Genomic DNA, 25808 nt, shown 5'->3' with positions numbered 1-25808 from the left:
ATTGGAGAAAGGAAGCTATGCAGCAACTCAGAAGTAAAGAGAAGCATGCACGTAGGCACATGACTAATGCTGAAAAAGCACTATTGTATGAGCAACAGAAGCAGTCTGAATCTATTAGAAGTATGGATAGGGCTGTTTCACTTGATTTGCAGAAGATATATCCATCTCAGGATTTTCATACCTCAGATAAACTGATTGATAAACTGTTAAATTAACATAGAAATGTTCCCACTGCACCTCCTCCTTATGTGCCGCCCCCTGCTGTTGCACCTCCTCCCGTTGTAGTCCCTCCTCCTCCTGCTGTTGTTCCTCTTCCTGTTGTTGTTCCTCCTCCTGCATCTCCACCCTTACCGACAGTTGCCGTTCCCTTAATTTCATCTCCACCGCCAGTGGTAATGTCTCTTCTACCTATTGAACAAGATTTGTCTGAACTTTCTTTTCCAAGTGGTTCTGCTCCATTTGTAGTGGTTCAATGGGCGGGAGCTGATTCAAGAATAGTGACTCGTGGTACAGTATCTAAAGCTAGAAAATGAGAATTGTATACATGGGCTAAAAAACATATAGAAGAGGGTGAAGAATCAGCTGTTTTAGTTGCGATTTCTGTCCAAGACAGTATTCCCGAACCGACTATTTTGATAGAGGGAATGGGAAGGCATTTGGCTGATATTTGGAGTGATTTGATGGACATGAATGTCCCAAAGGCGTTGAGGGATTTGAATGTCATTTCCCGCTCAAAGGAAACTGCAGAGAAAGCACAATAGCATGTTGAGAAGGTATTTGAGTTTAAAAGGGAGCTAGACCGGTTACAGGAAGATGAATTAGATGGTAATAGACTGGAAGTCTCATATTTGCAGAAGCGATTTCTTCCTCCATTGAAACCAAAGAGTGAAGCCATGTGCGTTTGCACAAGAGACGCTCTTAGATGGATTTCGGATGTTTCACTTTCTCCCATTGAAGTGCATGACACGTTTAGTCAGTATGCTACGGCAATGCAAAGGAAAGTGTTACAGGTGATGATAGAGTATCTACAAGGTGAGTTTTTGAAGAGAAAGGTTTGTTGTCCCGCAGATTTGATGGTCATTTATAAAAGAGCATTCTCGCCCGATACTGCTTTGACTACTTTGTCACTTGATTTAGCTTTGTGCTCAATAAGCGTCCAGAATTGCCTACCTTACAATTGCCGATGAGGGAGGTTCCTCTGACATTTTGTTCCGAAAGTGGAAATTGCAGCTAATGCCGCAGCAGGCACACCAGCTACTACTATTGAAGCACACTATGTCTCACAGTTTGTCCATGTCCCATTTTCTAGACAAGAAGTGAATACCATTAGATAAACGATTCCAGATATTAGGAAGAATCCAACAGGATTTTATAAAGAAATTGAATCTGTCATGCATTCATCAGTTTTCACGCTGAGTGACATAGATTTGATGTTTCCTGTGATCCTTCCTGCTGATTTATGGAAGCAGATTAGAACTGTAGATGATCGGGCAGGGATGGGTGATAAATGGGTTAACTTGGTGCGAATAGATGGGCAAAGGAATGCTGGTGAGAAACCGCCACAGGTGATACTAATGTTGCCAGACAGAATAGTAGCTAAAATAAAAACTCTGGTTCCAGAGAAAAGAATCATATGGGACAAGCTTACAGCTTGCGTACAATTGAAGTCAGAGGGTGCAACCGAGTATTTTAAAAGATTTGAGCAAGTGTTTTTAGACTTTAGTGGTCAAGACTTGAGTACAGAGTCAGGGAAAAGGCTATTTGTAGACAAGTTTGTACACAGAATATTGCCTGAAATTCAATCACAGATAATGACTTCTGAAAGCGCTTGGCAAGCAAAATCACAATCTGAAGTTTTACATATGGCTCAGTACTAAGAAAATCGAGTTAATTCAGAGAAGGAAAGAGTGGAAAAGAAGAAGGGAGACTGAGTACTGTTACAGCAGATCGTTAGAGGAGCCAGAAGTGGGAATACACAGTTTAGAGGCCAATTTACACCACAGAGTAATATGCAACTGGGCCCTGTACACATGAACCAATGTGCCTATTGCAGACAAGAAGGTAATTGGCGAGCACAAAGCCCGATCCTTCAGCAGAGATCGAATAGCACATATGGTGTCATGGGTAGATGATCCAGAGGCCGTCCTGGGATAGGGGTTCCTGGTAGAAGTCAGTTTGCTCAAAATCAACAGTCACCTTCACAGGATATTCAGCAACATAATGTTAATAGTGGGGACATATTCAATTATCCTTCTACTGTCTATTTTTCAAAGGATCTTGCATTTGATGATATACTGTTCCGTTAGGACAGCCCGAAGCAGGGTCTGGAACCGGTACTTATTCCTGTCGATCAGAAAGGGCCCTATGTTGAAATGAAGGTGGGGAATAGGGAGCACCTATTTTTGATAGATACAGGAGCACAGAAGTGTTCTATTGATCATTCACGGGTTCCAGATATTCCCCTGTCAGGACAGAGTAACATTTCAGTTGGGTTCTCTGGAAAGCCAGTGGTTAGTCCGGTCTCTCAGCCGGTACATATTTCACTGGGGCCATTTACTGATTCATGTCCATTTCTTTTGACGGCAAATTGTGGCGAACATCTGTTGGGATTGAATTTGTTGAAAGAATTGAATGCTGTAATTTACTGTTCTCTGGATGGAGTGCATTTAACGATTTTGCCTCAACAAACTTCTGTTTCACAGTTGTTGTCTAGACCCTTACCATCTGAATTAGATAAGATTTTGACATGTCTATGGGCAGTTAATGACAATGACGTTGGTATTTTACAAATTGAACCTGTTAAAATTGTGTTGAAACCAGGTGTTAAGTTACCACGTATTCCGCAATATAAGATTCTGGTTGAAGCTGAGCAGGCTTTCAGGAGTATTATTTCTGATTTTGTACACATAGGTGTGATTGAGGAAATAGCAGGGGGTGTGTGTAATAGTCTGATCCTACCAGTCTATAAGAAAGGGGATAATGTGATTCCTTTTTGTTTCATTATTGACTTATGCGCTATTAATAACGTTGTTGCTCCACAGTTTCCGATTGCACCTGATGTTACTACAATATTGACTATGATTCCAGCCTCTACTACTCATTTTACTGTTGTAGATTTAAAGAATGCCTTTTTTCAGTATTCCTGTACATGTTGACAGTAGATATTTGTCGCATTCACCCTAACAGGATGCTCATTTACATTTACTCGTGTGTCACAAGGGTACACTGAGAGTCCAACCATTTATAGTAGAGCATTGAAGGAGCAGCTTGATACACTTGAGTTACCTTCTACTTGCATGTTGTTACAGTATGTAGATGATTTGCTTCTAGCTGCTGAGTCCGAAGTTGCTTGCAAGGAAGGCACCATGTTGCTGCTTATTCATTTAGCAGAACATGGGCATAAAGCTTCATTAAAAAAGTTTCAGGATTGTCAACAGAAGGTTGCCTATTTAGGCTACCTCCTGTCGAAGTAGGGAAGAAGACTGACACCTGAACTGATACAAAGCATCTCTATCATGTCTGTCCCAAATACACAGAAATAGGTCAGAGCCTTGATAGGTATGGCTTCATACTGTAGACAGAGGATCCCACATTTTTCATTAATGATAAAACCTATGTTGGCATTGACAAAGAAGGGAATTTCTCTGCCTTTACCATGGAACATGGATTGCCATAAAGCTTTTGATCTGCTCAAGGCTGCGTTTTGTTCAATGCCAGTTTTGGGCATACCAAATGATGAAAAGATCCTTGTATTAAATGTGCATGAGTGTGAAGGGTGTGGTTTGTCTGTTTTAACACAGGAACATGGGGGTAAGAATAGGCCATGCGATTATTTTCCCTCCATGTTAGACCCTGTTGCATGCTCTTTGCTGAGATGTTTGAGAGCTGTTGCTGCTGCATCTGTAAAACAAAGTGAGGGTATGGTTATGGGTCACTCTTTAACCGTGATGGTACCTCACTCTGTAGACGTTCTACTAAACAGAACACAGACGCAACATCTCACATCAGCATGACTAACTAGGTATGAGCTGATTCTATTTGCACCGCATATACAAATTAAGAGATGTTGCTCATTAAATCCGGCCGAACTATTGCCTCTTCCACAAGAAATTGCTTGCAGTGACAAAATGTCACATGCCTGCCTCTATACCACAGAACAAGTAACTAAGGGCAGAATTGATCTAAGCAATACACCTCTAAAGAATCCATAAGGGGAGCTGTTTTGTGATGGCTCCTGCTTCAAACTTCCGGATGGTACATCCACTGCTGCTTACGCAATTACTACATTAAGCACTATAGTGGAGACTAAAAGAATTACACATAATTCTGCGCAGGCCGCTGAGATTATTGCGTTGATTAGAGCTTGTGAACTTTTGTAAGGGCTTAGTGTGAATATATTCACAGACAGCCAATATGCCTTCTGAGTGGTGCACAACTTTAGTCGACTATGGGCTGAGAGGGGTTTCTTGACCTCGCATGGAACTAAGATGCAGCATGGCACTCTTATAGTTTGGCTACTTTCAGCACTTACACTTCCTACACAGTTAGCAATAATGAAGTGCGCAGCACACCAGAAAGTAACAGATGATGTGGGAAAAGGAAGCGCTTTTGCTGACAGAATAGCCAAACTGACTGCCACCGATTTGCATACCAAAATGTATGTGTTGGATGCAACAAAAGGGGTCACTAACACTTGTGTGATAGATGAAGGAATTGGTTGCATAAAAGAAATTCAGGCTGACGCTACTCCAGATTAAATTAACAATGGGCTGAAGGTCCAGCAAGTTTGGATGATGAAGGTTGTTGGGTAGATAATGAAAAGCAAACATGGATGCTCCCCAATGCCTATGTTACCGCTATGGTGACAATGGCTCATGGTCCAACACACATATGTGCCAAAAAGATTTGCAAATTGTTAGATCCTGTATGGTATAATACCAATATTCAAAAAACTGCTGAGCGTCTTGTCCAAAGTTACATGGTATGCTTACAGCATAATATTGGCAAAGGTACATCGACACCAAAGGGTAGTCCCCCCCCTCCATGGTCCCCCCTCCATGCCGTTAGAGGTCATACATTTTGATTTTATCGAAATGGAGCGTCGTCAAAATTATAAATATGTTTTGGTAGTCATCTGTGCTTTTAGTAAATGGGTTGAAGCTTTTCCTCTAAGAGATGCCACAGCAATGTCAACGGAGAAAGTCATGCTTAAGAAATATTTTCCCAGGTTTGGCTTGCCAAGAGTCACATGGTCTGATAATGGTCCACATTTTATCGCTGCTGTCATCCTGCAAGTATGTGCGGGATTACAGATCGATAAACGGTTCCATTCAGCCAGGCATGCTCAGAGTGCCGGACTTATAGAACACCATAATGGCATACTGAAGAACAAGATAGCCAAGGTCTGTGCTCATAGCAACTACCAATAGCCTTATTATCAATGTGGACAACTGCACAATCAAAGACAGAGCTCTGACCTTATGAAATTGTGATGGGGAGACCAGGCAACATATGGAAGATGCCAAAACCCAAATTATTAAAGAATGTTGAGCATTTGCTTCTTTCTGATTATTGTAACCAGTTAACTCAAAACTTGTATTTGATTCATCAACAGGTGCGAGAAGCCCTCCCAGTTAAATACAAGGGTCCAGGTCATCGACTCTGACTTGGCCAGTGGCTCTTGATCAATAACTTTGAAAGAGCCTCCTGTATCGCACCTTGCTGGAGAGGACCACACCAAGTCCTCTTGGCCACACAGACTGCTTCCGAGTCACCGACAAGAAGAACTGGATCCAGGCGACGCACGTGAAGAGGATTCCTTTTCTTCTGACCTATGACAAAGACAAGAAGAAGGGAATTGGTGATCTTGATGCTCACAACGAGCCTGCTGTAATCGACACCGAGGGTTTCCCAGAAAACCTTCCTGAGCCCGTGGGGCCTGGGGAGACTGCTGATTTGTCTACAAAAGACCTTCCTAAGACTGTGGGGCCTGGGGAGATTGTTGCTTCTTCTTTGAATTCTTCTTCACCATCAAGCAATGTTGCTTCTCCTTCCGCATTGTCTTCATTGCCTTCAGGAAACGATGACACTCTGTTTGCAGATCATACCGTACCTGGAGTCTTAAGGTACGATCTATGTGTACAGCATCGGCTATACCTGAAAGAAACCATCATTGAGCCAGTCCCTCGTCACTCTTATGCTGAAAATAAATAAGAGGCGGGGACCGGCAAAGTTACCTTCAATCAACATAGGCCACGTGGTCAGGAGCCACCGACGGATGAACTGAAAAAGCCTAACGGAGAGGCTTCTTAACGGACTCTGAAAAACAATGCCCAATTTCAATGCCACTCGTACAAAAATGAATGTTGGTCACTTCTCTGATGATGAATCTGCCCATCAAGGGTTATGGTCCACAAGGACCAAATGTTTACTCGTCACAATAGCAGTTTGTTTAGTCATCATATTTTCATTTGGGTTTTGGTATCTAGAAAGTGTGCATCCGCTTGATAATTTATTACCGACTGCAAGTATCCCTTCTGTGCCTTTGCCTTGTGTGCATCTGTACACTCTTCCTCTGCGAGACCTCCAACACAGAGGAGGTTATCATAATAACACTCTTTTAATAATTATGAATGCTATCCATGTGATTCTAAACAAAACACATTTCTGGGTGTGTTCGCATTTGTCACAACATGGGGAAAAGGGACTAGGCTTGTATATTCATCTCTCCCTTTAACTACTGCTTGTTATACCTCGGGGCACTATTATTTGGCCATTGGAATTACAGTATTTCTGGGAACTTTGATGGGACTAATCTAAATGAATTTGAGAAACGAGTCTTAATACCTTTAGGATGTTCCCCCTTTGAAAATAGGAGCAAACTCAATGTTGCTTCTATTAGGCCTTCTGACAGATTTTATAGACCTTTTCAATCATTAATCACCTTCAAGATGGCTCCAGGAGGTAATAGGGATGCCATGCCTCCTTCTTATACTATCAACCATAGTCTACAAACTGTTTCATTCTGTATACACAGAGAGGGTACATTTGAGGGATGCACAAATATTGCAGTGTTAACGAGTGAGGATAGACCTCTGTTTACTTTGTTTGCGGCAATGAGGCCTATCCATGGTTACCCAGAGATACTCAGGGTATTTGTTACTTGGGGATATTGTTGCCAGGAGTATATATTGCCACCACCACTGAAGTTTCTAGAGCTCGTCCAAGGCGGGATGAGAATGGTGATACTCCTTCACAAGTCTTGGGTGATGTTGCAAAATACTTTTGCCATTGTGGGGACAGATAATGAATTCCGAGGATATCAGAAGATTAGCAATGGTATTAGAAAAAAAATATCAATAGGATCACTGATATTTTGTGCAATATGATGCTAGAGCAAAAGACAATTAGATTAGTAGCCCTCCAAAATAGCAAGGTGTTAGACATCATTTTAGCTGAGCCTGGTGGAGTATGCAAAATGATGGGATCTCCATGTTGTGTTTTTGTACCTGATTCCTCTCCCACCATATTTAAGGCAATCTAGGACATACACACCTCAAGTACTGAAGTACACGTTCCTGAGGGAAACTGGAATCTAAGTACATGGTTCTGGGATTTGTTGCGATCTTGGGGTTGGAAAATCTTTGCTGTCTTAATGGTGATCCTTGGTATTTTTCTGTTCTGTTGTTGTTGTAGACAATGTCTGCCTGTCATCTGCTCCATGATAGGAGGATGTTGTGCACAAACAATGGGTACACTAGGACATAGGATACTGTCACAATGGTCTGTTATATCATTTTCTTCAACAGAAGATTCTGTCTCTCCTCCCTCCCCTTCCTCCTCACCTTTAATTCTTCATTTGGTTTCTGGCTTCTTCTTCCCTGTATGTCCAGGTTTCTCCTTTTTTATGTAAATAAGGGTGCCCATGGAAGGACGCCACAGTGTCACTGTATAGGTGAGCTGTGGGCAATCCTCCATGGTAGCCAAAAGGGGAAAAAGCCTGAGGCACAAAAAACCCCAATGAAGATCACACGGATGGGAGAAAGTAAATCCTTGATTCACGAGCGGGCACCGAAGCACACTACCAGAGAGGATCCTGAAGTCCAAAGGCAGTTAAGGGTTTAGTACTCAGGTAGGCAGAGAAGGACAGGAAGGTATGAAGAAGCAATCTGAGGGCAGGCGAAGGTTTTCGGTACACAGGTAAGCAGAACAATGTTCGCGGGCGAAGCAGAAGCAATCCAAAGGCAGGCCAGGAATCCGGTACACAGGTAAGCAAACAGGAAAGAAAAGACAGAAGGGGCAGCAAGTACGAGAATGGAGAGCGTAAGAGAAGACTGGGTAGTAAAAGAGGAGCGGGAGGAAAGTCGAGCGGGAGGGAAAAGAATAGCCAGCAGCGGAAGGCAAGACAGGAGGGAGACGAAAGGCAAAGGGACAAAAGGCAGGTGGGTGAGACCGCAAGGTGAACACGGGAGTGCAGGCAACAACAGGAGGAGAAACCTAGGAACGTTGCAACGCATCCGAAAACCGTACGTGGCTGTAATTACAACCGGTGCCGGAATCGAAGCAAAAAAGAACTAGACCTACACACGACGTTGCGGAGAGTGTGATGGAACAATCAATGGTGGACCTCTCTTCCAGCAGTTCCATACACGCCATCTCCCCCAGGTCGTGACAGATACATATGCCTAAAAAAGCAACCAATGCCTTAGTAATGCCGGAAATTGCTATGAAAGAGTTCATGGCGATTGATGTCTCTGAAACTAGCGACCCAGGGTGTTCTGATAGCGAAATTTGGTCTTTGTTCAGCCAAAATGTTTGAAATATGCTCTTGGCTTAGGCCAAAAGGAGGGTTGTCAAACTATATCCGCATAATACCATCTGATTATGAACATTGGCCTAAGCGCATTCGTATTTGTACTTAAAACCGCGCTTAAACAGACTTGAATAGAGTTGACTTTGCCACCATCTTAGAATCATCCGCCATTTTGATTCTAACTCCTGGTTTCTGTCCTAAAATGGTAAATTGTGTTTTCAGCTGCAGCAGAGCTAAATGAAGTTTGAACTATGTCAACATTGCAGCTGCTGAGAGCAGAATGTTTGTCCTGTGCTAAGAGACCTTGGAGTCCAATTGAACCTCAATTCAAGTGTTGCTTGCACCAATAGCTTTATCCTTATACAAACACTGTAACTGAATGTTGGACAGCTAACACTATGTGCCTTTGCAGAAATCCATTGAATTTGTTTCTTGACACTGGTCTTACTTTAAGCTCAAGAACAAGGAAAGATCTACATGGCCGAACAGAACAAAGTTTGCCACCATTGTACTTTATGTATAGAAACACATGTCTTAAACCTAAAGACAATATTGTCATATTTGTCATGTGAATTGGGCATGAACCCTTTTTGTAACTTATGAGTTTGTACAAGGGCTGGACAATGACCAGTACTGTGTACAAATAATGCATGCTTTGTGATGTCCAGCACTCTCTTCCCTCACAGTGTTTGCTGGTACACACTGCTGCCTACAGCCTTAGCCTTTTGGGCTCCCTGCCTTGCAGTCTGCATCTCTCCGCTGCTTACAGCCCTTGTCCTCTGGAACCCCTGTCTTGCAGCTTGCTACACCCCTCTGCCTTCAGCCCTTGTCCTCTGGGCTCACTCCTTGCTGCCTGGCCCTTCTGGGCTCCTTGCCGTGCAGCCTGCTTCACCCCGCTGCCCTAAGCCCTTTCCCTCTGGGCTACTTTCCTTACAGCCCTGCTCCTTTGGGCTTGCTCTTTGCTGTCCTACTCCTCTGGGCTCTCTACCTTGCACCCTGCAGTCCTCTGCAATCCACAACAGTTTACCTGCATTTATTACTTTCAGTTATTGCAGCCCCCCTGTTTCCTGACTGCTGCTCCCTTGCTCGCTTTCTCGTTTTCATCCCTCAGTTCTTTATCCCTGTCCAATTCAGGTATACTGCTTTTCTTTCATTTCCTTCTGCTAGTTTGCTCATTGACTTCCCTATTCCTGGATTTGTCTGTTATTGTCTTCTCTTGTATCGTTTGTAGACCCCTTTGTACAGGGCTTGTCTGTTGGTTTCCGGCAAGCAACCTCTGCCCCTTCCCTTGTCTAGTTTTTGTGTTACAGACACCCACAGCTGTTGTTCCCAGCCATGAGCAAACAGCGTGGGCCTCTGTTATAGCAAACTGTGCAGAAGGCTAGAGTTTTTCCTAAGGTCCATGGAATACTCTTTTCCTATATCTGCATACACCGCAAGAGGGAATCCATTCTGTTGTACCTTATTTCCTTGCTACACTTGCCTACTCTTCGTTCTCTTTACTCTCAGCTGTGTGTGTACTTATCTGTCCACCTTACTTCGGCACAACCACCCAAACCCTTCCTGGCTGTCCTGTGCCACTCTTAACAGAGTGCCATCCGTGACATAAATGAACTTAGAACTATGTAAACATTGAGGCTTCAGAGAGCAGAATGTTTGTTCTGTGCTAAGAGACCTTGGAGTCCAATTGAACCTAAACTCAAGTGTTGCCTGCACCAATAGCTTTATCCTTATACAAACACTGGAACTGAATGTTGGACAACTAAAACTATGTGCCTTTGCAGAAATCCATTGAATTTGTTTCTTGACACTGGACTTACTTTAAGCTCAAGAACAAGGAAAGATCTACATGGCCGAACAGAACAAAGTTTGCCACCATTGTACTTTATGTATACAAACACATGTCTTAAACCTAAAGACAATATTGTCATATTTGTCATGTGAATTGGGCATGAACCCTTTTTGTAACTTAGTTTGTACAAGGGCTGGACAATGACCAGTACTGTGTACAAATAATGCATGCTTTGTGATGTCCAGCACTCTCTTCCCTCACAGTGTTTGCTGGTACACACTGTGAGGTGCCTGAGAGCCAGATAGCTATCTGTACTTTGATTCAAAAGTATACTTATAACTCTGAACTTGTGATTGGCGTATTTCATTTTGGTGGCACTAAGCCTTGATATTTCCTTTGGTCTTTCAATGATGTGATTAAAACAGTAGAATTCTTGCAATAATGTTTGAACACAGATTTGGGAGCAATGCACATTGTACTTTTTAGGGTTTGGCAAAATGTCATTATGTCTTTTAAAATAAGATTGTAAAGAGTAAAAGACCAAATAATACAATGAAGAATGAATGAACTATGAACATGAAACATGATGATGATGAATTAATAATGTTTACTGCTTCTAATTGTTGCTTTTATATAGGTCTATATGATTAGATGTATAAATATTTTGTATATTTTAGTAGAGATGTGATTTTATAAAGGTAAATGTAAAAGCTGAAAAAGTTTAAAATTGAACTAAATACAACTATGATATAAAAAATAAAAAAACATTAATTATTGAAGGTATCACTGAAGAAGCTTCACTACCCCGCACACACGACTCAAGAGGGCCTTGCTGCTATTATTGCAGAAGATTGGTTTATGCCATATGTATAAGAACATTTGACGCTGTTAATTGTCAACTGTGTGCTAGAAATGTACAGCAGGGCACAATTTGCGGACAGTGAGAGGAGGAATCCCTAGACCCAATGACCCTTTCCAGCATCTATTTATATACTATGTGGATATGTTACACGTATGCAACGGGTATAGGTACATGCTAGTCGTAGTATTTCCCTTTTCCAGACGGATCGGTACAGGTCCAAGCACGCACCCTGATGCCACTTGTGATGTTAAGTTTCTCTTACGTGCTGTATTTATAAGATGGGATGTGTGCAAAGTCCTACGGTCTGAAAATGGACCACATTTTGCAAATGAACTATTTGAGCAGGTTACTCTTCTATTAGATATTAAATGTACATTTTCTACTGCGTATCACCCACAGGTGAATGGTATCAGTGAGCATTTAAATGGACTCCTTAAAGAAAGGATAGCTTAGATTAAAATCACTTTAAAGAAGGGGTGGTTACATTGCTTACTCCTTGTATTATTTGCACTGAAAAATCAGCCTGGCTCAGATCATCACCTGGCTCCTCATGAGTTGTTGACTGGACACTGTATGAGAAGACCTCGTGCTTCTCCTACTAGGATAGAAACTGATTCCCGCAGTGTAGCAAAGACATTAGGTGATGAGATGCCTGACTATTTAACAAATATGATTGCCAGTGTCTCTTATTCCTCAACAGATCAAAAACTGGAGGGGGAGTCAAATAGGACTGAAGAAGACAGCCAAACAGTTGATCCTAATGATCTATTGAAGCAACCTAGTTTGTATCCAGGAGACCAGGTGCTGGTACGAAGTTTTTTCCTCACCTGGAATAAACCCTGCTTCGAAGGACAATACTTAGTAGAGGATGGTACCACTATAACTGTCAAGCTACGAGGAAGACGTCTCTGGAAGCACCTGCATGACATAAAGCCATGCAAAGAAGAAACCTTGACCCCTCCTGCATCCTCTGACAGTGAGCAAGAGAAGAAGCTCCACGGATGATGACAAGATCGGCTGCAAAGATCCAAGACAGAGATTCATCGAAATAGGGACACTTTGAATTATTTTTTTTCCAACTTTGGTTTTTATTTGTTTTTTCATCAAGCAATGCAATCATTTACATACAATCATGGTAATATCAACATTTCTTAACCACACCCCCTTTACCCACCCCCCTCACATGAGCTACCGAGACTGTCCATCCATTGGGACATTACTGTGAATGGTTGGGTTCGTAAGATCAGTTTTACTGATGATGCAGACTCAGAGTGCAGTGCTTGGGCACTGCGGCGGCCCCGTTCCACCGGGGGGTCCAGCGGGCCCTCAAACCCCTTAATACATTCAGGCTTGCAAATTAAGTTTTTCACCTCCCTCTTTCAACAAGAAAGATCCCCACTCAGTCATAAAGCTTTCCGTATTGTTGTTAAACCATTGCAGCCAACTCATCATACATAAAAATACCCCACAACTTGATTGGTAGATCTTTATTCGTTGAGGCGGTTTAGTCTTTCTATTTCTGAGCTAGTGCTACCCTTTCTGCTCTTAGCATAGCTTCAATAACCTTTGGAAACCTGGGGGAAGTAAAGTCGGTGTCTGGGACACCTAGCAAGACCTGGATGGTGCACAGAGAAGGGGCCACACCGACCAGGTCTTTGATCCAACTCATGAACATTTTGGACAGTCTCACAGGGGGCAGGTGCCAGGCATGAAGGATTTTAAAATTGTACCCCATGGTTGATGTGCAAAGATTGCCAGCTAACATTAGCTTACAGAGCTTCCCCCATCTGTCATCTGTTATCTCTTCCCCCGTCCTTGCCTCCCAACATTGCCTAAAGTTCTGCATCCCCTCCTATTCTGCCTTGACCAAAACCCTGTATATTCTGGATAGCGTTCCCTTCCTCATAGAGGATTAGGATTTTCTCAAAGGGCGTGAGGGCATGGGAGGTGTAAGCATTGTGCTTAGGGTCGATAAGAATACCTTTCAGGCGGAGGTACTCAAGGACATTCATTGAATTAGTTGCCAGGATCTCCAAGAGGGCATCATATTCAATAAAGCCTGACCCCATGAATAGTTGAGCTACTCTCTCAATGCCCTTGTCTGACCACTGCTGCATGTATTGGAAGCCTTTGTTTCCCATGTCCAGCGGGGGCCCCCTCAGCTTGCTCAAGGGCGAGGGGCAGGAGGAAAGGCAGGAGTTTCTTTAATATTTTTCCACAGGCCCCATAGGGATGATAATGTGGGATGAAGTCTAACATGTAGTGGTATCTCATTCACCTGGGCCCACAGAAAGTCCCTGACTTTTATAAGGTGGGTGTGTATGTCCTCTTAGGGTGGGTGTGTAAAGAAAGACTCGGGGGAGGGAAGGGACGTGAACAAGTACATGAGGTGGGGAAGAATATTCATTTTCACTGATACCATTCATCTAAATCAGGAAAGGATGAGAGGCGCCCAGCGCAGAAGGTCTCACCTTATTTTGTCTAGAATGGGAGTAGAGTTGAGGTCAACCAATCTAGTCAGATCTCCAGAGGGGCGAATGCCCAAGTAGGGAGGAACTTTTCCTCTACCCTCATCCCACCTACTGCCTTCTTATCTCTGGTCGCCTTTCCCTATGTGCATCACACTGGACTCGGGGAGGTTAATTTTCAGGCCGGAGAACCTGCCAAAGGACTGAATAAGGCTTAAAAGCTCAGGGAGGGATCCTGTGAGGTTTGTCAAGTAGCAGAGGATATCATCGGCAAACAAGGAGAGCTTAAAGTCTACATCACCACACTGGATTCCTGTTATTCCCTGGTTTTCCCTGATAGCAATTGCCAGGGGCTCCATGGCCAGAGTGTACAGTAGGGGGGAGATGGGAAAACCCTGCCTTGTCCTCCAGTAAGGTATAGGGGGCAGAGATGCTGCCATTCACTGCAACTTTCGCTGTAGGGCTATTGTACAAAGCAGAGAACCACCACCTAAAGTTCCTCCTGAATCCCATCTTCTGAAGGACCTTACCCATATACTGCCACTTAACCCAGTCAAAAGCCTTTTCTGAATCTTTGGACACTAGGTATGCATCTAACCCCTTAAGTGTTGCCTTGTGTATTAAGTTGATTGATTTTATTATGTTATCCGCTCCCTGCCGACCCGGGATGAATCCCACCTGATCTCCATGGACCAGCAGCATCATCTGGAGCATGAGTCTTTTGGCCAACAACTTCGCCATTATTTTCATGTCACTGTTCAGTAATGAGATGGGTCTGTAAGATTGGCACTGGGCAGGGTCTTTCCCTTCCTTCAGAATTACTACTATCTGAGCCGCAAGCATGGACTGTGGGAGGGAGCCCATCTCAAGTGCATTGTTGAACAATTTGGCCAAAAAAGAGGCCAGGATGGAGCAGACTCTTTTGCAGAATAGTACCATAAAACCATCTTCCCCTGGGGTAGTACCCCCTTCATACCACTAATTGTGTCAACCACCTCCTGGGATATTATGGGGGCCTTTAGGTGTTCTGCCTTTTCCAGTGGGAGGCACAATCTCAGAAGGGAGTGCAGGAACTGGTCTACATCCGACTCATCCACGCTGTATTCTGAGGTGTAGAGTCTTTCATAAAATACTCAAAACTCCTCAGCTATCTGGAGCTCCTCAAGGAGCTTTTCACCTCCTGTCGGAGAGATTGTGTCCACCCTTCTACTTGTTCTTTGCTCCCTAAACCTCCATGCCAGAATTTTATCTGCCTTTTCCCCTCTTTTCATGTATTTTATTTTTGTTTAATACTGCCAGCTTTCTCTCCGTCTGCCCGACTATATATTCCTGCAGTTTGGCCCATTTCTCTGGAAACATTTGGGATTTCAGTGTCCCTCCACCCCCAGCTGAATTGACTCCATTTACCCCCTGAGGTCTCTCCTGAAGCACCCTTTCCCTCTTCCTCCTTGCGCCTATTCCAATCAGGACTCCCCTAATTGTGGTTTTCAAAGCTTCCCAGACCCCGCTGTCCCCACCTCCCCATTGTCGTTGATCTCCAAAAATTCTCTGATCGTTATCAGTAGTGCCTGGGCGAGTTCTTTATTCCATAGCATGTGATCCTTGCATGACCACCTAGTGTTGCGCCACACACAGGGGGGAGGGGTACACCAACTCTAACCTTCATCAGATCGGGATCAGACCACGGAACTGTCTGAACTACCGATTTGCTCACACATTCCAGCATGGGGGCCTCAACGAGAATATAATCGATCCTTGAGAACATGTTGTGTCTCTCGTCTAATAGGCTGTGGAACAATCCCTTCTGGATAGACCAGGTCCTCGGTAGCTTGCAAACCTTGAAATTCCCCTCAGAACATAAAACCTCAAACTTTGACCCCTTTGCCCGCCATGGCACCTGGACTATTGCCAACATTGATTGGGTCGCTGGGCCAGGCCACCATTTTCCACCCCCTTGTTTGGGCCTGTATGAAGCAAAGGAGCACCTTTGAGACCCCCCTAGATAGCCCAAACCTACTAAAAGTACTAAAAAAAAAACTCTCCTGTGGAGATCACCAGAGCAGTATTACATTAGTCCAAAAAGAAAGTTGAACCGCCCCCGGAACAACCTCTCACCAACAGAGTCGTAGTCCAGGGCCTCGATAAACCACATCCTCTCAAGAGGTCCACCTTGCCAGTTCCGTTTCAAAGAGTTGGGAGCAGTCTCCACTGTGTGAAGCCTTCGGGACTCCCCATTGTGGAAGATTGTGTTGCCCTGTCCACTGGCCGTCAGGAACTCACCCTGCCCCTCTGGGAATAGCAGGGACAACAGGTTTAGCTTCTTGAATTTCCTATGGCCACGAACCCGGCACCTATCCACAAATCTGTTAGTCTACTGGGATTCACTCAATATTCCTCCTCGGGGCTCCGCAGGGGGCACTGCAGAGGGATCACCTATCAGTTCCTGGGTCACTCTGTGGATATCATCTTCTGTTATGAGGCCTCTGTTAGAGGCCCACAAAGACTGCTCCTTGTCAAGGTGAAGGCGGAGAGGTCCTGGTACACAGTTATTTGTGAATTCCCCCATTCTATCATGGCTCTTTTCCTTGCCAGTTCCAGAATCTTTGATTTCTCAGAGAAGCAGTTAAATCTTGTCTAGATTGATCTTGGACCCCTGGAACTCCCTCCCACTCTATGTGCTCTATCAATGTTAGGTTCATTTGTTTTTCCTTCATTAAACAGCTTACTGACCACTGTATTTATAGCTTTGATGATGTCGCTCTAGGTTTTTCCCTCTTGCTCTGGGTACCCAAAGAAACTTAAGTTATTGCTGCACTCAGGATTTTCAAAATCGTCCATCTTTAATGAACACTGTTCCTCTCTGCTCTCCAGCTCTGAGAGTCTCATGTCGATTTGGGTTTCCAATAGGTCCACGGATGTTCGGTTGGCTTCTAGATCCTATATGCGGTCGTCCATACTGTTCACTTTTTTATCTAAGCCACCCAGCCTGTTGCTAATGTCCGCCCTGAAGCCCCTTTTTTCTTCCAGGAGTGCTGGCATGCCTTTCTCATTTCCTGAGCCTCTTCCGCTTCGGCAGCCGCTATAGTGGGCATGATTAGTTGTGGTGGGGGGGACCCTGGTCATGCAGGAATTTTTGGAGCGAGGCTGCCCAGTTCATGGGTGGATGCAGGGAGAATGAGTGTCATGATCTCTGCTTCCAAAAGGTCAGGGTTTTCCCAACTCCCTTGGAAGCAGACCCATAACCCAGGTTCCGAGTGCCAACCAGTCCCAATTGGGACCTTTTGGACCCAGTCCTGGCGCCAGTGGCACCAGGCTCATAAATATGCCCAGTCCCAGCGCTGGAAGCGCCGGGCTCATAATGCTTGGGTGGACTTACCTGCAGCAGACCATGCTGCTTACTTGCCTGCCAGTTGAGCCTCTGATCCTCTTCTGTTTGGAACTACTTTTCCTGTTGGGTGGGGCAGGAGCCACTCCCTAGATTCAGAACACTGGAACTCTTCTGGAAAGCAGGAACTCTTTTCTTAGGCGTGGCTGTGGAAGGAGACACCTAAGCACTACAGGAGGCTATTTAAACCACACCCGATGGATGAATCTTGCTTTGCGTTATTCTGCATCCTCTGCAGCAGAATGCTCATCGTGTCTTCTGCATCTGATCCTGGGCCTAAGGAAAAAGGCTTACCATCCTGAATCCAGTCTTCAGCAACACCTATAAAGACAAGAAAGAACAGGTTAGCATTACGGTCTTCAGGGACAGCTCTTCACTTACCTGGTCCATCGGCTGTCACCAACGCCTCGCGCTGCATTCCGGCATCTGAAAGAGAAAGGCTTACCTACTCTTCGTGCGCTCCGGAGGTCTTCACACTGCATTCCGGCATCTGAAAGACAAAAGCTTACCAACTCTTCGCACGCTCCGGAGGCCTTCGGCGCTGCATCCCGCATCTGAAAGACAAAACAAGGTGCGTTTAAAGACATTGGGGAACTTTAATACTCACGAGCCATTACTCCTTTCCACATCTAACCCAGTGGGTATTCCGGCACCCTGCAGCCGCTCCGAACTTGTACATGCAAAATAAAAAGACAGTTAGAGCGCATCGTGAAGCAGGCAACAAGCGCTTACTTACGTGCTTCCAGGCGCTTCTATTCATCACACGGGCTCCATCTTCAACTCACTTCAGCCCGTCATCCGCCATCGCCGGAACCCTGCAAAACAAGAGACATCATTACTAAAGACTTTAAAGACATTAGAATTACTCGAAACTTACCGTTCGTGCAGTAAACGACGGACAGCAGTGCTCTGAAGTCAAGAGGCCTGCTCCCCTTATCCAGTGAAGAAACTGGTTACAGCACCCTGCCCCGAGGCAGATGGAGAGCACAGCGTTCACTTACCTAAGGTGAGAGCGTTAACCTTTGGGGTTCTACAGGAGAAGAGAAAGGGAAGAAGAGAGAGACATTCAATAACCCAGTTCCTTAATCCCATATTTTCTATCTGCAGACATCTTACCCTTCGAGTCAGACATACAGTGCACAGAGGTCCAGCCCAAAGAGCCAGCCGTGTGTTACACATCACCTTTGAAGATACGGTATACGCCCAGTCAAGACCGGCGCCTCTACGGGAATCAGGTGAGCGTTACAGAACGCAAAGCCTACCACAAAACTCCCGTCCAGGCGCTATGGAAACCTCGGATACCGACCAGCTAGCCCAGTTACTTGGGGAACTAAGGGCAGAAGTGCATGCAGCCCGTCAGGAAACGAACGCTCTAAGAAGGGAACTGATTATTTCCAAGGAGCGAACAGATGATCTCGCTAGACAATTGCTACAGTCACAAGCCGGACAGACCCCGTTACCCGCATCTGGGGGAAATCTTCCTTCTACATCCTTTATGAATCCAGTGCAGATCTACCTACCTGGGAATGTACCTCTGGCTCCGCCCGAACGATTTTCTGGTGACCCAAAGAGGTTTGCAGTATTTATCAATCAGTGCCCGTTGCATTTCTTATGCCGGCCAGCAGCCTTTCCAACTGATCAAGCTAAAGTAGCTTTCGTGCTTTCGTACCTTAGTGGCAATGCGGCAGACTGGTCGATCCCTCTAGTAAATCAAGATGATCCGGTCCTCCATGATTTTCAAGCTTTTCAGCTCAGTATGGAAAAACTGTTCGCAAGACATTCACAGGGGCAGGCCTTGGACAATGAGCTTCTTTCGTTGCGACAAGGTAATTAAGACCTTTTGGCTTATATTGCGTCTTTCAACAGACTGATAGTGGAAACTCAATGGCCTGAGGACAAAAGGATTACGCTGTTTTATAGAGGTCTACGTGGAGAGCTCAGAGATGTGTTAGCCCAAGTAGTGAATCCCCCACAAGATTGTTCGGACTATATAGACTTAGTCGTTCAAATAGATCACAGACTGCAGAACAGTAAGGCTGATCGTTCCAAGTTTGATGCTCGAGTATTTTCCAAACCGCCAACTCCTTCCAAAGGAGTAGACTCCGGGGAACCCATGCAAATAGGGGGTCTGAAAGGTCCTCATTAGCCCTGATAATCCGGATCGATTACATGCAATTGAAGCTTACGTCGACAGCGGTGCCATCGGCAATTATGTGGATCATGAAATGGTTTTGAGGATGAATCTAACTCTTTGTCCCAAGGCTGTAAAGGACGTCATTACTACGGTGGATGGTACGGAGATAGCCTCCGGGCCAGTAACGCATACCACTCAAGAGGTGACGCTAGTAAGTCAAGATGGACACCATGAGAAGATCGTGTTCGATGTGATCAAGGCCCCTCAGTTTCAGATTATTCTAGGAATACCTTGGTTAGAGAAACACAATCCTCTGATCGATTGGCGAGCAAGAACGGTCCAGTTTCCAGAATGTGTCTCTACTTGTCACCCTCCACCTGGTGTTGCACTGGCAGCAATTTCTTCAGAGACTTCCCAGTTACCCCCCGAATACCTAGAATACCAAGATGTTTTCCGGAAGGATCAGGCTAACTCTCTACCTCCTCATAGGTCTTATGACTGCCAGATAGACTTGATACCTGGATCTACTCCTCCTTGTAGTAGAATTTATGCCCTCACCGAGCCTGAGAACCTTCACTTTCGACAATACCTGGATCAATACCTGGCAAATGGGTTTATTCGTCCTTCCAAGTCCCCTGCTTCTTCAGCTTTGTTCTTCGTTCCAAAAAAGGAAGGAGACCTTAGAACTTGTATAGATTATCGCTCCCTGAACCAGATCACTGTTAAGAATAGATATCCGTTACCTTTGATCCCTGAACTCCTGGACCAAGTCAGAAAAGCATGCATATATACAAAGCTGGATCTTAGAGGAGCTTACCACTTGGTACGAGTAAAAGAGGGCGATGAATGGAAGACGGCCTTCCGCACCAAGTATGGGCTATTTGAATATCAGGTCATGCCCTTCGGACTTTGCAATGCCCCGGCCGCCTTTCAATATTTTATGAACGATGTCCTCAGAGAGCTCACAGATGTGTGTGTTGTTGTTTACATTGACGACATCCTCGTTTATTCTTCATCGGAATCTGAACATCGGAAACACGTGAAAATGGTCCTCGAAAGATTGCGTCAACACAAACTTTTCGCTAAGTTGGAAAAATGTGTTTTCAACGTGACTGAAGTTGAATTCTTGGGATTCATATTATCACCTGGCGGAGTGCGTATGGATTCAAAGAAGGTCGATGCAGTTCTCAAATGGCCATCACCATCCTCCGTAAAAGGTGTGCAAAGCATGTTAGGCTTCGCTAACTTTTACCGCAGGTTTATCCCCGAATTCTCTCGAATAGTCCAGCCCATCACTGCCTTGTTAAAGAAAAACAAACGTTTTGAATGGCCTACCGAGGCGGAACAAGCTTTCCAGGATTTGAAGACTAAATTTATCTCTGCACCAATCTTAAAACACCCTCGCCCCGAACTTCCCTACATCGTGGAAACTGATGCTTCAAGCCTTGCCATGGGGGCAGTTCTATCACAAAAGGACCCGGTAACCAATCAGTTGCATCCCGTGGCATTTTGGTCCCGCAAATTCTCGCCTCCTGAAATCAATTACACGATTACTGACAAGGAACTTCTGGCTATCAAGTCTGCCTTTAAGGCTTGGCGGCATTATCTGCTGGGGGCCCGACACACCGTTACTGTGATTACGGATCACCGAAACCTGCAATATTTGAAAACCGCAAAAGCCCAATCCTCTAGGCAACTCCGTTGGGCATTATTCTTTGCCGAGTTTGACTTCATAATTACCTATCGACCTGGTACAAAGAACGGTAAAGCTGATGCCCTTTCTCGGATGGGAGTGGAAGAACACTTGATCAACCCTAAACCTGTACCAATCATTCCCAAACAAAGAATTCTGGGTGTAATCGCCACAGAATCCATAGAGGAAGTTAAGGATAAAGCCAGGCAACTTGTAACTCCAGCAGACATACAGAATTGGCATCTGCAGGGAAAGGACTTTGCAGTAAAGGACAACTTATTGTATTTCCAAGAACGATTATACCTACCCAGCACAGATTTACAGAAAAAAGTAATCTCTTGTTATCACGATTCTTTAATGGAAGGACATCCCGGTATGGCCAAGACCTCAGAAAAGATCAAGCGCTACTTCTGGTGGCTGTCTTGGAAAAAAGATATCAGAGACTTTATAATGTCCTGTGGAGTATGCGCCCAAAACAAGAGTCAAAAGGAAAGACCAGCAGGCCTCTTACGCCCTATTGACATCCCACCTCGCCCTTGGCATACGCTTTCTATGGACTTCATCACCGATCTACCTCCATGCTCCGGATACAATACGATTCTAGTAATCGTGGACTTATTCTCCAAGATGGCGCATTTCATTCCGCTCAAAGGCTTGCCAACAGCAGCAACTCTGGCCCGAGAATTTCTCAAAAACATCGTCCGACTGCACGGTTTTCCTTCGGTTCTAATTTCGGATCGAGGTAGTCAATTTATTTCTCATTTTTGGCGAAGTTGCTGTCGGTCCGCTCAAATTGATGTGAGACTATCGACCAGTCACCACCCTCAGACCGACGGACAAACCGAGAGGACCAATCAAACTCTGGAACAGTATTTACGCTGCATGCTGCAACAAACTGAAAAAACTTGGAAAGACATCCTTTGGATAGCCGAATATGCCTACAATAACTCTGTCCATTCGGGAACTGGGAAAACCCCGTTTTTTCTTTTGTACGGCAGTCACCCTCGAACCTCGGAGTTGGATCCCCTCCAAGATCTTGAAACACCAGCAGTAGACTACCTGCATTCTACAATCACCCAAGCCTTTAAGGAAGCTGTTTCTCACCTTCAAAGGGCTAAAGAACAATACAAGAAAGGAGCAGATCAACATCGGAAGGAAGCCCCTCAATATCAAGTAGGGGATCAAGTCTGGTTATCCACCAAATATCTACCTCTAAAAGGGCCACGCACATTCAACCCAAGATACCTTGGTCCCTATTCCATCACTACCATAGTAAACCCAGTAGCGGTCAAGTTGGACTTGCCCCCGCACATGAAGATACATCCGGTCTTCCACGTCTCTCTATTAAAACCCGTGCAACCTCAAACCCGACTAACTAAATCGCCAAAACCTATCCTAGTTGATGGAGAACTCGAGTTTGAAGTCAAAAGCATTCTGGACTCCAAGATCTCCAAATCTAAACTATTTTACCTAATTGACTGGAAAGGCTACGGCCCCCAAGAGAGATCCTGGGAACCTGCTGAATATGTCCACGCTCCTCGCCTAATCAAAAGATTTCACCGAACATTTCCTGACAAGCCAAAACCCCCGGAGAAGCCCGGTTTGAGAGGGGCCTTGAGGGGGGGTACTGTCATGATCTCTGCTTCCAAAAGGTCAGGGTTTTCCCAACCCCCTTGGAAGCAGACCCATAACCCAGGTTCCGAGTGCCAACCAGTCCCAATTGGGACCTTTTGGACCCAGTCCTGGCGCCAGTGGCACCAGGCTCATAAATATGCCCAGTCCCAGCGCTGGAAGCGCCGGGCTCATAATGCTTGGGTGGACTTACCTGCAGCAGACCATGCTGCTTACTTGCCTGCCAGTTGAGCCTCTGATCCTCTTCTGTTTGGAACTACTTTTCCTGTTGGGTGGGGCAGGAGCCACTCCCTAGATTCAGAACACTGGAACTCTTCTGGAAAGCAGGAACACTTTTCTTAGGCGTGGCTGTGGAAGGAGACACCTAAGCACTACAGGAGGCTATTTAAACCACACCCGATGGATGAATCTTGCTTTGCGTTATTCTGCATCCTCTGCAGCAGAACGCTCATCGTGTCTTCTGCATCTGATCCTGGGCCTAAGGAAAAAGGCTTACCATCCTGAATCCAGTCTTCAGCAACACCTATAAAGACAAGAAAGAACAGGTTAGCATTACGGTCTTCAGGGACAGCTCTTCACTTACCTGGTCCATCGGCTGTCACCAACGCCTCGCGCTGCATTCCGGCATCTGAAAGAGAAAGGCTTACCTACTCTTCGTGCGCTCCGGAGGTCTTCACACTGCATTTCGGCATCTGAAAGACAAAAGCTTACCAACTCTTCGCACGCTCCGGAGGCCTTCGGCGCTGCATCCCGCATCTGAAAGACAAAACAAGGTGCGTTTAAAGACATTGGGGAACTTTAATACTCACGAGCCATTACTCCTTTCCACATCTAACCCAGTGGGTATTCCGGCACCCTGCAGCCGCTCCGAACTTGTACCTGCAAAATAAAAAGACAGTTAGAGCGCATCGTGAAGCAGGCAACAAGCGCTTACTTACGTGCTTCCAGGCGCTTCTATTCATCACACGGGCTCCATCTTCAACTCACTTCAGCCCGTCATCCGCCATCGCCGGAAACCTGCAAAACAAGAGACATCATTACTAAAGACTTTAAAGACATTAGAATTACTCGAAACTTACAGTTCGTGCAGTAAACGACGGACAGCAGTCCTCTGAAGTCAAGAGGCCTGCTCCCCTTATCCAGTGAAGAAACTGGTTACAGCACCCTGCCCCGAGGCAGATGGAGAGCACAGCGTTCACTTACCTAAGGTGAGAGCGTTAACCTTTGGGGTTCTACAGGAGAAGAGAAAGGGAAGAAGAGAGAGACATTCAATAACCCAGTTCCTTAATCCCATATTTTCTATCTGCAGACATCTTACCCTTCGAGTCAGACATACAGTGCACAGAGGTCCAGCCCAAAGAGCCAGCCGTGTGTTACACATCACCTTTGAAGATACGATATACGCCCAGTCAAGACCGGCGCCTCTACGGGAATCAGGTGAGCGTTACAATGAGCTCCTAGGCTTCAGGGTAGAGGGTACACCTGGCAGAGCACTGGGGGAGGAGGAGGAATCGTTGGTTCTCAAATCCACTTCAGCATGGATCACTAGAGTATTAAGATGCTGGGACCTGTTCATGTAGCTCTTACGTTTCCATGGGAGGAAGAGAGGCTCAGTTTGGCCAGGCTGGGGTAGAGGACTGATGTCACTGTTGCATGTGGTCGGGGGCCCGGGAGAGGACTTTCCAGCGGATCTGCTCTTTGTGAGTGTTGTGGCTAGTGGAGAAGACACCTGTGGAGGCCCCAAACCACCCTCTGCGGCCTCCACAGGGGCTCCTTTGAATAGTTGGAGGGGCCTGGGTATGGCCCAGGTCACACCGCGGTCTCTGGCTGCCCCCCTGGTATCAGAGCTGCATCAGCGGGGCCCTAGTTGGGGAGAAGGAAGGTCCCTGTGTGGTCACGTGTCCCTGGAGCACCGCCCTGAGTCTCATAGGTCAGGGTGAGGCTGGTAGGGCTGTAATTGGGGGGCGCAGAAGGCTACAGCATCCCACTTGTGGTGCAAGGTGAATGTGGGCGAGGGCACCTGAGATGCCGGATCCTCTCAGCACGGGGGTGTGTGACTCCGGCCACCTCTTGTTGTATCTCGGCAGGCCTGGGAGCAAGAATCCATCCACTACTTTGATCCTGGTGAACCCGGTGACCCTCAAGTAGTTTTTTTTCACCCCGCTCACGGGCAGGGGGGCAAAGTACCGGGCAGCTTCCTGCTCCCTGAAGGGGCCACTGCCCCGCACACACTTGTGAGGCTGAGGTTGGGTGAGGGAGCCTCTAAGCCTGGCCTCGCTGGGGGCCCGGGGCAAGTGCTGCATTGAGTTCGGGGGGAGCCGAGCTCCGTTGTGGGAAAAGTAGTGCCTTCTCAGGCGGCATACCTGTCTTCCTTCTTGGCAGGCCTGGGAGCGGAGCTCCATCCATGGCCCTGTTCCTGAGTGTCGCATGTGAACCTCTGGCAAGTTTTCCTGACCCCTGCTCATGAGTGGGGGGGCAAGTCCCCGGCAGCCTCCCTCTCCACTGAGGGGCCACTGAGCAGTTCACAGTGGTAAAGTTGTAGTTGGGAGTGGCGGAGAGTCTCTGGGCATAGCTACACTGGATGGGTCAGGGCTAACGCTGCACTAAACCTCGGGGGAGCAGCGCTCCGTTGTGGAACAAATAGTGTCTTCTAGGGCAGAGTCATCGCTATGTCACCCCAGATGGGTTGAAGTGGGCCCACGGCACCTTCCACCACACCTCCAGAGTCTTGGGAATGGATCTTCACTCTGCCCACCAGTTCCCTGTGCCCAAGGAGCCCCACCACGTCTCTGACCTCGGCCAGGAGGTCGAAGGGGTGGCAGCATCGCCGGTAGCATCCCACACCAGAGGGGGCACGCCGGACTGCACTGTCTTTGTAGGCTGCTTTTGGCCTGCGCACTCTTCGTTCCTCTTCCTGGAACTATGTGTCAGCTTGTAGACACAGCGCTCCCGGCTGCTGCTCACAATGCTTGTCCCTTCGGTCTCCCTGCACCTTGTGACACGGGAGTTGTACTGGAGGGTGCTACTGGG

The sequence above is a fragment of the Ambystoma mexicanum genome, chromosome 3p, assembly GCF_040938575.1.
Source record: "Ambystoma mexicanum isolate Mex_15411 chromosome 3p, UKY_AmexF1_1, whole genome shotgun sequence".
NCBI classification, from domain to species: domain Eukaryota; kingdom Metazoa; phylum Chordata; class Amphibia; order Caudata; family Ambystomatidae; genus Ambystoma; species Ambystoma mexicanum.
Note: the sequence above shows the minus strand (reverse complement) of the source record.